Below are 13,602 nucleotides of genomic sequence, written 5' to 3'. Positions count from 1 at the left end.
ATGACTCGATGCCAACAGCCATAGAGCTGGTACAGGTTCCTTGGAAAAGTCTTTGAGAGTTGTGTAATGGAAGGGCAGGATTTATGTGGTAAAGCAGCTTCCAAAAAGTTGCCAACCATAGCAATGTACAGAAAATGAAAAAAAAAGGGGGGGGGGGAGGTTACTATAGCTATATAGACCTTGCCTAGTAGCTGTTCTTTCAACAACTTATATATGCAATTACACATCTATTCACCATCATTGCAGGTGCAAGCTGAGCAACAGCATGTGTATAAATGTGTGTGGGTGTGTAAAGACTTCATTATGGTGATTTGTTAGCACAGGGAGAGCAGCTTTGTGCCTAATGAATGTGTAAATTAGGTGCTTAGCTTACTTGAGTGAAAAACAGTTCTACCACTTTGTGTCTTTAGTCTATCCCTCTCAACAGACTTTGGAAAAGAAAGTAGCTAGATAGTTTCATTCCTTGTCAAGGTAGCAGCTTCCACCTAAAACCTAATCCTACTTTCTTGTATTGTCCTCAGGTTTCTAACAATGGAGAGCAGTGAATTAGTTGTGTGGAAATGTTGAATGATATCTTAATGATATGCATGATATACTCTTCTGTGGTATTAGAATAAGAGGCATTACATTTTGTGTTGTCATTTCTGGGACAGAAAACTGGGACTGTGAGCTAGCTTTAAATCATTTCTGGCATTAACGAGATTCTGACCAGAGGCTCTCTTTTATGTTCGGGATATGCAGTGCATTATTTCTTATTATATCACAATACATTGCAAAGGAACAGCCAAGTTATCAAGACTAATCCTTTAAGTCTTTCTTTCTGTACTATGTCAGACAAAATAAGACTAGGCCATATTTCCGTAATCTCTCTTGTATTATGAGAATATTATGATCTGTAACAGCAACAAAATCTTAAAACTGTATGCATTCCCATTGGCTCTGATATGCTTAGATTTGTTTCTTTCTGTCAGAAGAGGTATTTCCAAGTCAGTAAAATTTCATTTTAATAGGCGCTATCAGGCTAAAACTCAGATCGTTAACACAGAGCAAGAAAAAAAAAAAAAAAAAAAAAAAAAAGTTTTCTGGTGTTTAAAAACTAGTGCTTCTGAAAAGACTTGATGCTATACCTCAGGTTCTCCATTCTCTTCAAGAAACTACCTAAAATCAAAGCCAATTTTGAAAATCTAGGGTACCTAGTTCTGCTTTCTTTTCTACTAGGATATGTATATTTGATCTGTTCTGAAGTAGTTCTTGTTCTCGACTTTACATCATCTAACAAGATCTAAAAACCATTTCTGCAATGCTTTGATGGCAAATTGCAGGGGGATTTCTTGTGTTAAATACTAATTAATTAAACCTACCAGAAGAAGGCTTCCATTTCCTTTAACAGAATGAAAAACACAGATAGGCAGATAGATAGATAAACAGAAAGATGTATTCTCCTTCTATTCTCCTTCTCTTGTATGTTTGGATAGATTGAAAACATCATCCCATGCTACTTATTCCAAAATTTAGGGTGGATTTCACTCTCCTGATATGTTGGTAGTTGCTGCTAGGAGCATATTCAATAACTTAACTCTTTTCAGATCACTTCATTAGAGCAGCCAAAGAAGCTATGGCCTCAGAATGCATAAACTCTTGGCAGTTTTCTGTATTTTTTTTAATGAGTTACTGAGAAATGTCTAAAATGCTTGATGGACAGAGAAACAGAGAAATATTAAAGTCCAAGATGGGAAGTAGAATGAATTTTCTGTAGGTGCAGGACACAAGAGAACTGATTATATTAAATATCATCTCTTGCATAAGATAGATGAGTAATGCCCCATGTCATAGATTTTTATTTTTTTTGAAGGGGGGGTGAATAAGTTCATAGAAGAAATAGAGGCCTTTGATGTGTTGGAATAAAGCCTAAACACATCCTAGAAGGAGTGTTATGAGAGCAAGAGTGAGGAATATATAAATGGAACAGCAAGTTACTGAACACAGCTTCTTCTATTTTTTGCTCCTAGGTTCTTCTTCCAGAAATAAGGGTTATTTATTCGCTTTTCATCTCATGTCACCCACAATAACTTTGGAGCTTTAATGGCAACTTTCAACAAAGGATATAGCTCATGAAAAAGGACTCTACTGACCCTAAGTATTACCTGGAAGGCCTCAGTGTGAGGTCAGCTTTGCTTACCAATAAGGCATCAACACAGGAGAGACACTATGAGAGCCCCAAGGGAATAGTTTTCAGCCAGACTGACACTTCATTATACAGCAGAGGCTTCAGTCATAAGTCATAAATGAGATTTTTTGACAGTTTAAGGTTAAACTGAGGACTGGAAATGCTGAAACCACAGGAAGGCTTCTGTGTTATATTACTACCACCCATTCTATTTCTAGAATAATAATTCAGGAGGTGCAGGGGGCTGCTGCATTTTCAACTCAGGTTCAACTCAGTAGGACAGGAAGAATGCCAAATACTTTCTTGGACTAGAGAAGAGAGATCAGGATACATTTCTGTTACGGGTTAAGGACTCATCTTAAAGCATTTTCATTCACGTGCAATATTCTGGACTTTTAAAGGCCACTTCTTTATAATTTTGCTTGTTGGAATGATCTTTTTACATGGCGTCCTTTCAGTTTCTTCTTCTGGTTGAATTACAGCACAAAATGTACACCCTAACTCCAAAAAGTCTACTCGCTATCTATCTTGACAGCTGTTGTTCACATACCCTATGTTTGCCTTAAGAAAATAAGCATCTGATCATGTCATCTGTTAAGTTAACCACTCCTGCAAGGGTTCAAGTAAACTAGCCTCAGGCTATGGCTGATATTTGCTGCTATTACAGATCTAGCAGAGTCATGGTTTCAGTGAGGATGTATCTTTTTTGGTATCACACCATTCCATTTTGAATTATTATCAGTAGTTTATAGTAAAATAGTAAGTTCTTCAGGACTTCTTGTGTTCCTGAATAATCGGAGATTGCCAGCTGACAGGAAGTTCACTCCCTCGCAGGAAACAGTGTTACAGATTGCTAGGTTCTCCAGAATTAAGTGTTTTGCATGTGAAACCTGAAGTGACATGAGTTCTCAGTTCTGATTTTTCCATTAATTTGCTTGAGTTAAACAAGAAACTGGTCGTTTTAAGCTCATGGTGAACAAGTGGAGAATTTATAGAAATTATAGAGTGCTAGACTCCATTTTCTCTTTTCTAGACCTTTCTCTGCAGAGCCGGTATTCTGAGTACTTATTCTCTGCTGCTAGGCATTGTAAAATAGAGCAAAACCAAATGAGCCTCTGTGACAGAAGTAAACATTTTGGCTGGAGTTAAGTTGAACAGGTCTGACTGAGAATGGGGTGGATGCCTTTCTCCTTGCAGCTTCTGCAATCCCAGAAAGCTGCATAGCTGCTGAAATAGAGAAAATGAATAAATAAATAAAACCTAGTTTGGATTTTTTTCTTCCATCATAATAAATGCAGAATTTACACAATTATAAGAGTCCTGTCTGCAAATCATAAATCTCAGAGAAGCCCACTTAAGTCAGGCTTACATACATTATGCATTCTGAGCAACCCAAAGAGGCTGAGCATTTAGGTAGCTGCAGAGGAGGCTACCATTCAGACCCAAGTTCATGAAACAATCCCAACGGCTTGGATTCCCAAGGCATGCCAGTGAAATGCTGTACAACTTTTCTCCCCTCTTCTGCAGTAGCTCCTGAAATGCCCCCCCTTCCCTGAGTTGTCATTTGAGGTGACCCAGGCACACTTATTGACTGCTTTTTTTCACTTTTACCATCACTTTCTCTCTGCTCCTGAAACAAATTGGCTGATTCTAGATGGTGAGCAAACTTGTCTGAAGCATCAGCACTTGTGCATGTTATCTAAACTCAGACACAGAAGACTGACCATGAATATTTCATTTTGTGTTCATGGGCGTTCACTCAGCCACCCTTTGCTTCGCTTCCAGCCTGTGTCAGAGTTCAAGGGTAGGAAAGAGTGCTGTCCCTGACTAGTGAATAGCATCTTCTACTGCTCTGTCCTAGACTGCACGGACCCCTGTTCTGACCCAGTACAGCATTTCTCATATTCTTATAAGGTTAAAAAAATAAAAAAATAAATAACCAAAAATAAAAAAGTCTTGGTGCAGGCTGTTTGATGCAGACTTCTGTGGGCAACTGGATGAAATGTGACAGATATTCACAACAGATCAATGTGGGCAAGGCACAGGGAGGATGGCAGGGCCAGAGGGGTGTAGGAGCCCTCAGAAAAGGCTGAAGGCTTCACTGGCTCGATGTGGTGCGGTGATCTCTGTCTGGCTGCTGGTTTTGCAGTGATGGCATGGTTTGAGGATGATAGTATCTGTATGTATTAGAATAAGGAAGTTACCACGTGGACTGTCTCTTCATTGTGTACAACAATCAGAAGAGCTTTATGCGTAAAGACTTGACCGTTGGTAGTTATAATTGCAGGTTTGCATACATGAAGCATGTGTGCAGCATGGGATATTACCTTACTGCGGACAGTAAGCTTCTCTTTGATTAAGATCATCTTACTGAAATATTTATGCAGACTCAATCATGAAGCTATTGAACTGCTTCAAGTAGTTATGTGGTGTGCTCTCTAGGGCATGTATAAATTGAATATACATTATACCATAAATCAACTTGAATTCCAAACAAAAGTATGGGATTTAATGGGCACAAAGAATCCATTGTATTAGCATATAAACTCTGGCCACATTTAGAAACAAAATGAAGGTATCGTATTTAGCTACTTAGCCTTTGGTATTTATAGATCTGACCTGCTTAGAAAAGCCACGGTAATTAATTCTAGGTGTTAAATGTTAAAATACAAAGCCACAAATTTGGTTAAAAAATGGCGTCATGTTATAAATAAACAAGTGGCGTAACCCATTAATTACAGCATGAATTGGGCAGCTCTGAGAGTTCCAAACCTGAAGACTGTGAAAGATTAATAGTTACTTAGCTACCCACTAAAATAAAGTGAACAGTTTCCAGATAAACGTGACTCCTAGCATTATGTAACTCATTACATTTTACAAATGTGGTGCAAACATTAATTGACTGACTAATCTTAAAACATCATCATCATTCATAGCTGAAGTGTGAAGGCTTTAATATTTGAAAGACATATGAGTTTATCTGCTTTGCACAGAGAATCGACTGTGTGCACAATTTATTATGTGCGCAAATTAAGTCTGAGTACTTGTACTTATTGTATGCAAATTTGCGGTTTACTTTTGTTTTAAATTAAAACTTCTGATGTTGAAGAAAGAACGGTAAGACAAGGTTTCAGTACTCTGTAGCCTCGGTGATAGCATTTCCATTCTGTTCCAGTGTCCCTATTGCCTAACTTAGTGGAGGGGAGCTTGTTCACTGATCCTTTAGTTGTTGTTGTTGTTCCATCCTTATTACATTAAAACCTGGTCTATACATGCCTGCCCAAAGCTGAGCAGGGAGAAAAGGGGAGGGGAAGTGGTGGACAGCAGATATTTTCTGATTTAAAAGTTCTCTGTCAAGTTCTCAGTTACCTGTGCTTAGTATCAAAAATGTGTTTAGAAGGTCCATTAGTTGCAAAGGGAAAGGACATGTACTAAAACATAATTAAAAATCCCTTTCCATCTTTCATCAAAAAGCCCGAGGCTTCTCTTTGTTCTCCTACTAGGTGAACCAATATCCAGCACAAAGACTCTATTTGTGAAGGCTTTTAACAAATAGAAATTCTTGTGCTAAATCTCAAAGCAGAAGACCAGACTTACCTGTGGCCACTGTAACATTACGCATCAAAGAACATGTTGCAGATTTTTTTTCCTTAATTCAACCAACTTCCAAGATGTACTTGCCTGTTGTTTCTACTGTTTTCTCTATTATTTGTAATAAGAATAGAATACATTACAACATTGGAAGCTACAGAACAAGAAACTGTAGCTACATTAAATAAATAAAATAAAAATAATAATTAATAATCAAATCTTTCTAACCTTACAATGAGAACTGGGCCTTACAAAATCCAGAGTCAACATCCAGTGGTGCCACTGGCTTCCTGCGGAAACTCAGGGAAGGCAAATTTATTACATCTCAATTCACCATGTGTAAAAATATGAGAAACACTTGTTTTATTCCACTGTTTTACGTCTTTTCAGATTAGAAAAAAACTACTTAAAGCCCGAACAGTTTCTCTTTATATGCTGCACAGCAGCTGGCACAATGGTGCATTATTTCAGCTATGGCCCATAGGTATTGCTGAGACCAGAAATCTGTGTTTGGAGAATCTGAGCCTGAATCTTTTTTTGTAATCTGGGATAGTTCTTTTATGATACATAAAAACATCTGAAGAGTTAAGGAGGGAAACAGAAATGCCCTTTGTATCGAGTGTAGAAGAGACCAGTGATATTTCTGTGTGATTTGAGAGATACTGCAGCTCTGAAAAAGGCATTTTTTGCTCATACAGCTTGCTTTGATGGTTGTGAACTTAGGACCTAAAAATTTCTTCAATGAGATGCAAATGCATTGTTTGATATCAATATTAAAATTAAAAAAAAAAAAAATGCACTGTTTGCAGTGTGCAATGTCATGCCTGGTGCTTTTAATGCCAGAGTATAGCTGCTGCCACCAAACACAACTGTGAGGAAGGAACTTGCGTGCACATAACAAGGCTCCTTCTGGTGTATGAGAGTGGATTCCCAGGAACTAAAAACAGAACATGTAAAACATTCTAGAACTCACAAATTCTGATTCTGTGAGGGGAAACAAAGGATATGAGAAACTGCTAGACCAGGTATCAGTGGAAAGCTTTTCACTGATATGTGACAGACTACCTGAGCTACTTCTGATACTCATGGGTAGACCCAATCCTTCGTGTGCCCCAAGGATTTGCTGGTAGCACTGAGAACAGGAGAGCAAACAGGCACCTGGAGTAACAGAGCAGCAGCGCACTGGGGCTCTGTAACCAGGAGTGTCCCTGGGCTAGGAGGAGATGTTCTGCTGCAGGACAGACCAAAGGAGGGAGTCCTGCGCTTGCTTCCCTGAGTGACAGGGACTTGGGGTTAGAGTAGATCAGCAAGGGACCAGGGATTTGATAAAAAAGAAAACGAACTTCCCAAAAGCACAATGGCTCCTTTGTTAGAGGGTAACTTGCATTGCGCTACTTGCTAATACTGTGATGATTTTTCTGGTGCTATGTCATAAAAAAGCCTGCACATTTAACAAATAAATGTTTTAAGGAGTCTTACAGGAATTAAATTTGGATTTCAATGGAAATGGGATGTTAAGCTGGAATGTAAATTAATATCTGCACGTTTCTAGTCTCTGCTGAGTGTTCCTCATTATAGTCCCTGTGGTACCACGCAAGGAACTAAATATATGTGGAGCAGTAAGTTTCAGTTGGGAGCCCTTTTGTTGAATTAGATCAGAAACATTCTGACTTTGAGTGAGAGAACTTAAAATATCACAAAGGTTCATATATATGAAAAATATGGTAAAGTCATAAACTGGAGCAAAGCTACTTCCAAGCTTATTTAATTTTGGTCATAAATTAGTACTGTTGGAAAAGGATGTAGACCTGGCACACTTCTTTTTTCAGAAGAAATACAATGCAAGGCAAACAAACTTTATTAACAGAACAGAGTGGGTGATACAAGAAAATGAAATGCAAACCAAAATATTTCTGGTAGAACAAAACACATTTAATAGTTGGCCTGGCTCAAGTGTTAGTATCAAACTTGAAAATTTCTGCCACAACTAAGTGTATCACAGATAAGACCGCAAGTCCCTGATTTACGGTGCAGTGATCTGAATGACTGCAAAAGGATGACAGCACCAGCCAACTGACAGGCAGGGCATGAGCAGCATCTTTTTCTGTCCTGACACTCACTCTGCTATTAATTGCCTTGAGTTTTAAGCACGTTTTATGCACATGATTACAAGTTGGTTTTTTGTTTGTTTTTCCTGAATTATGGGCCTGGAACGAATAGTTTTGCAGAAAAAGAAATCACTGGAGCAGATTTTAAAAGCTGGCACTAGTTTGTGTCTGCACTCCAGCTGCACCCATTTTTCTTTGCCTTTACTTTGCTCCTTACAAGCATCTGCAGCCCAACCCTACTATACTGGACTTTCAATATGTGTTGGGGTTCTCAGACCTTCCCTGGCAGTAGCTTCCAACATTATGCAGTTTACCTGCTTAGTGTCCTGGTGCAGCAGGAGAAGCTAAGCTTTTCCTATGCATCCCAGTTGCTAACAAACCCCCTAACGCCATGCACAAGGCTCAAACTGAGCAAACTTGTTGAAGAAATAAGTATGTCAGCAATTAGCGTTAATTAAAATCTTTATTGGCATAAAACACTAAAAAGTTGTGAGGAATCAATGGTAGGCATATGAAGGGAGCAACAGTCTATCCAGGCTAGCTTAAAGCTTTAAAAATAATAATAAATAACAACAAAAAGCCCTAGTACAGAATATTCCTGTACTTGATGTTTTATTGCCTTAAGACCTGCCCCAGGCGCTACTTAGATGCCTGATGGCCTTACAGTGCCTGTGAGGCTCTGCTGGGTTACAGGTGATGACTGTCTTCAGCCCAGGCAGAGGCAATGTGAGAGGAACATAACATATCAAGTCTCTTAACTAAAAAAAAATACAAGAACATTCCTGCTAAGAACTTTTGAATTATGATAACTAAGAACAGCAATGAAGGATTTTTAAGTTCTATGCAGTTTTCTCTCCTTGAGTTAATTCAGTGCTGCTGATTACACGATATCAAAAAAAAAAAATAGAAAGGGAATTGGTGTCTGGCAACAACATAGTTGTACATATCTGGGACAGCTATCTTGAAGCAGCTTTAGCTTGACAGATCTTGAAGTACCCGACAGCACAGTGTAGTGGCTGAGAAGCCTCCATCACTCTTCTCCAAGCAGCATTCTAGAACTCGTGTGAATACAGCTGTTACCAAGAGATAACACTGCTGCTGGCACCAGAGCAGCTCCGTGCCTTGGTACAGCTCCTGCACTGGAGGAGGTGGAGGCCATGGTAGACCATTGGCAATGTCCACTGAAGATCTCAGTATTGCTGCTCCTGAAAAGTCATTCTTTAAGCGCATGGTGTCAGGGAAGAAAAGCAGCAGCATGGAGAGCAAAACACAATGTATGCTTCTACAAATTAAAATGGATTATCCCAAAATTGAGGGGGATAATTGCAATATTTTCACATTGTCTCGGTTGTTTGTCTCTCCTCCAGTCCAGGTAGCTTTAAGACAGTGTGTTCTTCTTCATTCTGTGGAGCCCTCTCTTTTATGACTATGAATCAAATGAGGCTGTCCATCTTTTTTATGCCCTTTGACTGCTGGAAGGATACAATGAGAGCAATATTTTGGTTGCCTGCAACTGTTTCTCAAATAGATGGTAACGTTCAAATTTAAATTTCATATCCCTGTCCTCTTTAGACACTCCTTTCTCTCTGGATCCTTCCCTGGAGAGATGGAAGAAGGGAAAGAAATTGCTGTCCTTTGCCATTATTAATATCCCCCTTTGTGTTATGTTTTCTTAAGTGATTGCTGTTCTTTGCCATTTGACTCCATTTCCACCACCTTTTTTTTTTTTAATTGGAACTTAGCTAATGTTTTATCAGTTTTAAGCTTTCATAACTGCTTCCAAATTTCCCCTTGAAGTTATTATGGAAGTACGTGGTATTTTCGGAATAGTTTTTCAGCTCAGAGCTAACCCCAGATTTACAATCAAGCTCTACCTTTACACCTAGAATCTGATACAATAGCGTTTTCTGTCCTTCTCCAGAACTCAGTGAAAATGATGGGACTTTAGACAGCTATTCTAATGGAAGCAGGAAAAGATGCTTCTGACTTTGGAGATCTCTCCTATGAGGATCTACAGATTAAGGTAGTGTTAATTGTGATTCTTCCTTGTGAATCTGGCATTAAGTCATGGCATAACAAGAAAAAATGAAATTAACTTTCTTAAAAACAACCCAGTCTTAAGCCAGTCTCTAATTAAGCAAGGCACAAATATTTTGATGTGGGTTTCTCAAATTCAGGACGTATCCTTTTTAATTCTTGCACACTCAGTGTGACAGTGTGCTTTAGTGAAGAATGAAATATGAAAACCAACATTTGCTGGGCTTGCTCACAAAATATTGTTCACCAGCCATAAAACGGTTTGCTTAAATCACAGGCTGAAGTGCATTATTTTATCTTAAAGGAGAGAATTACTAATTCAATTAAAACAAAGGAACACTGATTCTTTCCTGCCTTTCTCATGCTGCTTCCAGTATTCCCTATACTAAGAATAGGATCTATACATACCATTTAAATGCTGGAGGAAATTACCTATTTGTCAGTGGAGCCTACCACAGATAACTTAGTCCATATTTTCTTCTCAGACCATGGCTGTGGTGTCTTAATTGGTCACTGTGAGGAGCTGCTATTTAAAGTTGCATGTGAAGGATCTAAATCAGCAAATTTGTGTTTCTGTTTTAGAATAAGTACCTATTAAGTGCCTCTGGTCTAGCTTACTGAACACCTTGTTTATTTTATTTATTATAGGAACATTTAATAAGATGTTAGTAATGCGTTAATTTTTTTTTACGTTATGAAATTCACTGTAGTCTGTAAAGATTACATCTCTTCTAGTAAACCAAGGTTATAGAATAGCTTTTCATTTCTACAGTGATTGCTTTGTAAAGAAAATCACAGTAGATAATAAGCTTTATCATGAAGTCTTGATTGTTCAAGGCTTGGAGTAATTGTAGCTGCTGCTGGCATCGGTCAGGCTTGTGAGTGTCCAGAACTTCTCACTTTTTTTTTTCTACCTTCTTTCCTTTCATAGAAAAGATCTAAGGCTATTTGAACCAGCCAGTTACTTAGTTCATCTTAACAAGAGTGAGTCCTTAAAAAAAAGGAAAAAAAAAAGAGCTTTTTCTCACATGGGAAGTTCCCTTTGAGATTTGACCTCAAGCAACAGTTCATCAAATAATTGCAAATGAAAGCTAACCAGATTACAATAGGAAGGTGAACACTTGCCATCTGCACTCTGTTCATCCTAAATTCCTTGAGTCTGATGTTGATATTGCTCAGTATCACTTAAAAAGACATTATATTGTCCAGTGATAAAGGCTTTTGAACTTGCAAGACAGCCAGCAAGTCTTGTAACCATGCTTTCTACAGTCAGTGCAACTGTCAAGCTGGTGTTTTGAGAGAAAAAGGAAAATGAAGCATTGCATCAGAGAATTTTCTTAGATTAACACATGAAAATCATGAAGAGCTATATGCTTCCACCTCTACTTTAGCAGTTTAGCATCATTGAAAATTCTCCTGGAGAAAGCTTGGCTAAAAAAAAAAAAAAAAAAAAAAAAAAAAAACTGTAATTCTGCAGGTCAAGAATGTAAGTTCTGTCTATTAAAACAAACAAACGTGAACACCGGGAAAATCTTTAGGAGATGAGTTGGCTTCGTCTACCACCACATTTTCAGCTTTGATATCCTTTCACAGGGTAGACATCGCCAAATGAATTGGTGCAGAATAATTCTTGACCTCATCACGCATTCAAGACAATGTTGCAAAACAAGACTAAATCTTTGGTAAGAATATAGCATTATTCCAACATCATACAAAAGTAGGATTGTTTTTGTAGTGACCCTTCAGTGACTGTTGTTTTGCTATTAGCTTATTTGTCTTCGTGATTTAACTGTATATGAAAATGCCTGTTTATGCATTTCATTATGCTTTGTGTTCGTTATTAAATGAACAATGAATCCTACATGTTCAAACCTAGTTCTCTACAAGACTTGTCTGTGAGCAGGATTGGGATATAAACACAAACTTCTTACCATTTAGTGCTCCTAAGACTTTCTTTTGACTTGAGAGTCAAAAGATGATATGATTGTGTTCATAATCTAATGACAATGACAAAGTTGTTTTCCAGAATAACATAAAATGAAGTGTACAGTTTAGCATATAGAATGCTTACAGTAGTATAAATGATGTTTCAGGTTTTTGAGTAGCTGATTGCATTAAATTACTCAGACTGATTACTTACAATATGGGTAAAATATTATTTAAAGAAGTAATTTGTGTTCATTTTATTATCAGTTTGAAACATACAGGTGCTCAATACTATTTGCTACACAAAATTAAGTTAGTTTATGGAAAACCTGAAAAGCTTACCAAACACACTCACTCTACTACCAACTATTTATACCTACCTGGACAAAACCAATAGTCATTTATCACCTTTTGTTTCTCTCCACGTATTGTATGTATATAATGATACCATAAAAGACATCTTTTCTTGCATATTAGTATAGCTTCTGCCATGCAATGGGACACAGTGTTATCTGATGAAATCTGTATTAGGGGGAAAAATGCTGCTTAGTATTGATAGCTCCTTTTCCTTAAAAAAAGTAGAATATTTATATCTTTGTCTATGTGTCGGACATGTTGTATACTTTCTTTGTTGTGTGTTTCACAAAGGTCAAAATAATTGATTAGCAGAAAATAGCACAGAGGATTAAAAGTGAGATTGCATACATCTTCTTTTCATTAGCCACTTCTGCTTTCAGAAATCAAACAGCAGAAACATACATTCCTTTCAGGCAGGATTGCCCCTTTGGGAGTGAGTCGAACAGCTCACGTTAGAAGAGTCCTTTGTTCCCCTTACTTAGGTTATCGGAACAGTTGGGCATCAGAGATAAATCATCTATTGTTTTCCTTAATTTAATTTGTGTTTCACTCCCGAGCAAGGTGCTCAGAATTCTTTGAGAAGACAAATAAATGAGAAAACTTAAAATAGTTAAATATTAATATTCTCATTGGCTCAGAAGGAAGCAGTGTAGCCGGTTTATCAAAAAACCTGAAATATCTTATTTACTCAGTAACCTGACAAGGGCCAGAACTAAAGTTCAGTCCAAAACTGCATCCAGGATCTGTCTCTTTCAGGCTGATGGTGCCTGACACAAACCCCAAAGCCATTCCTAGGCTTAGAATTCATTGTAACAGGCAGAGATAATCAACACCCCACTCATTGTGTTCTGCTATGTTGATTACTCCTTTTCTCCCAGCAAAACCTTCCAGCTCTTGCATGAAGATCTATTCATATGGCCCAACGCTTCTCGCCTTTGCTTTCAGCTTGTTGTTGGGCCCCTCCTTGCAATCACATCACTTTAAAGTGATGCTGTTATTTGTTGTGTCCCCCCCCCCCCCGCCCGCAAAGGGGACATCACTGCTTAGATTCTGACAATGTGCAACGACTGAGTCACCACCACCAGACATTTACAATTATGCCTCAAAGCGAAGTTAAGATGAAAACATCATTAAGGAAAAAAAAAAAAAAAAAAAAACAATCACCCTTATCACCATATCCTCTTTACGTACCGCCGACTGAGCTGCGTGGCCCCAGCACCCCCCTCCACGACCACGCTCCCTAAGCTGATGACACCGCTCCCCGCGAGGCGAAAATTACCTCCGGGGAGCAGGAAGCCCCTCGGTCTGCCTCGGCTTCCCCCATCTCCATGGTGACCCCGCGCCAACAGCCCGCTCCCCCCGCCCCGCGGCCCCGCAGCGCCCCGCTGCCCGCCGGCCGCGTCGCCCCGCCGCCCC

General features: G+C 38.6%; 1 protein-coding gene across 1 annotated transcript in view; it reads right to left on the bottom strand.

Annotated features, from left to right (window-relative positions):
- PHACTR3 (phosphatase and actin regulator 3) overlaps window positions 1-13,602 on the bottom strand; it is a 106,512-nt gene that overhangs the window by 91,980 nt on the left and 930 nt on the right. The gene's annotated exons all lie outside the window — the stretch shown is intronic.

The sequence above is a fragment of the Oxyura jamaicensis genome, chromosome 20 (genome assembly GCF_011077185.1).
Source record: "Oxyura jamaicensis isolate SHBP4307 breed ruddy duck chromosome 20, BPBGC_Ojam_1.0, whole genome shotgun sequence".
Taxonomy (NCBI): Eukaryota; Metazoa; Chordata; class Aves; order Anseriformes; family Anatidae; genus Oxyura; species Oxyura jamaicensis.
Note: the sequence above shows the minus strand (reverse complement) of the source record. Positions and strands in the feature narration are given on the sequence as shown.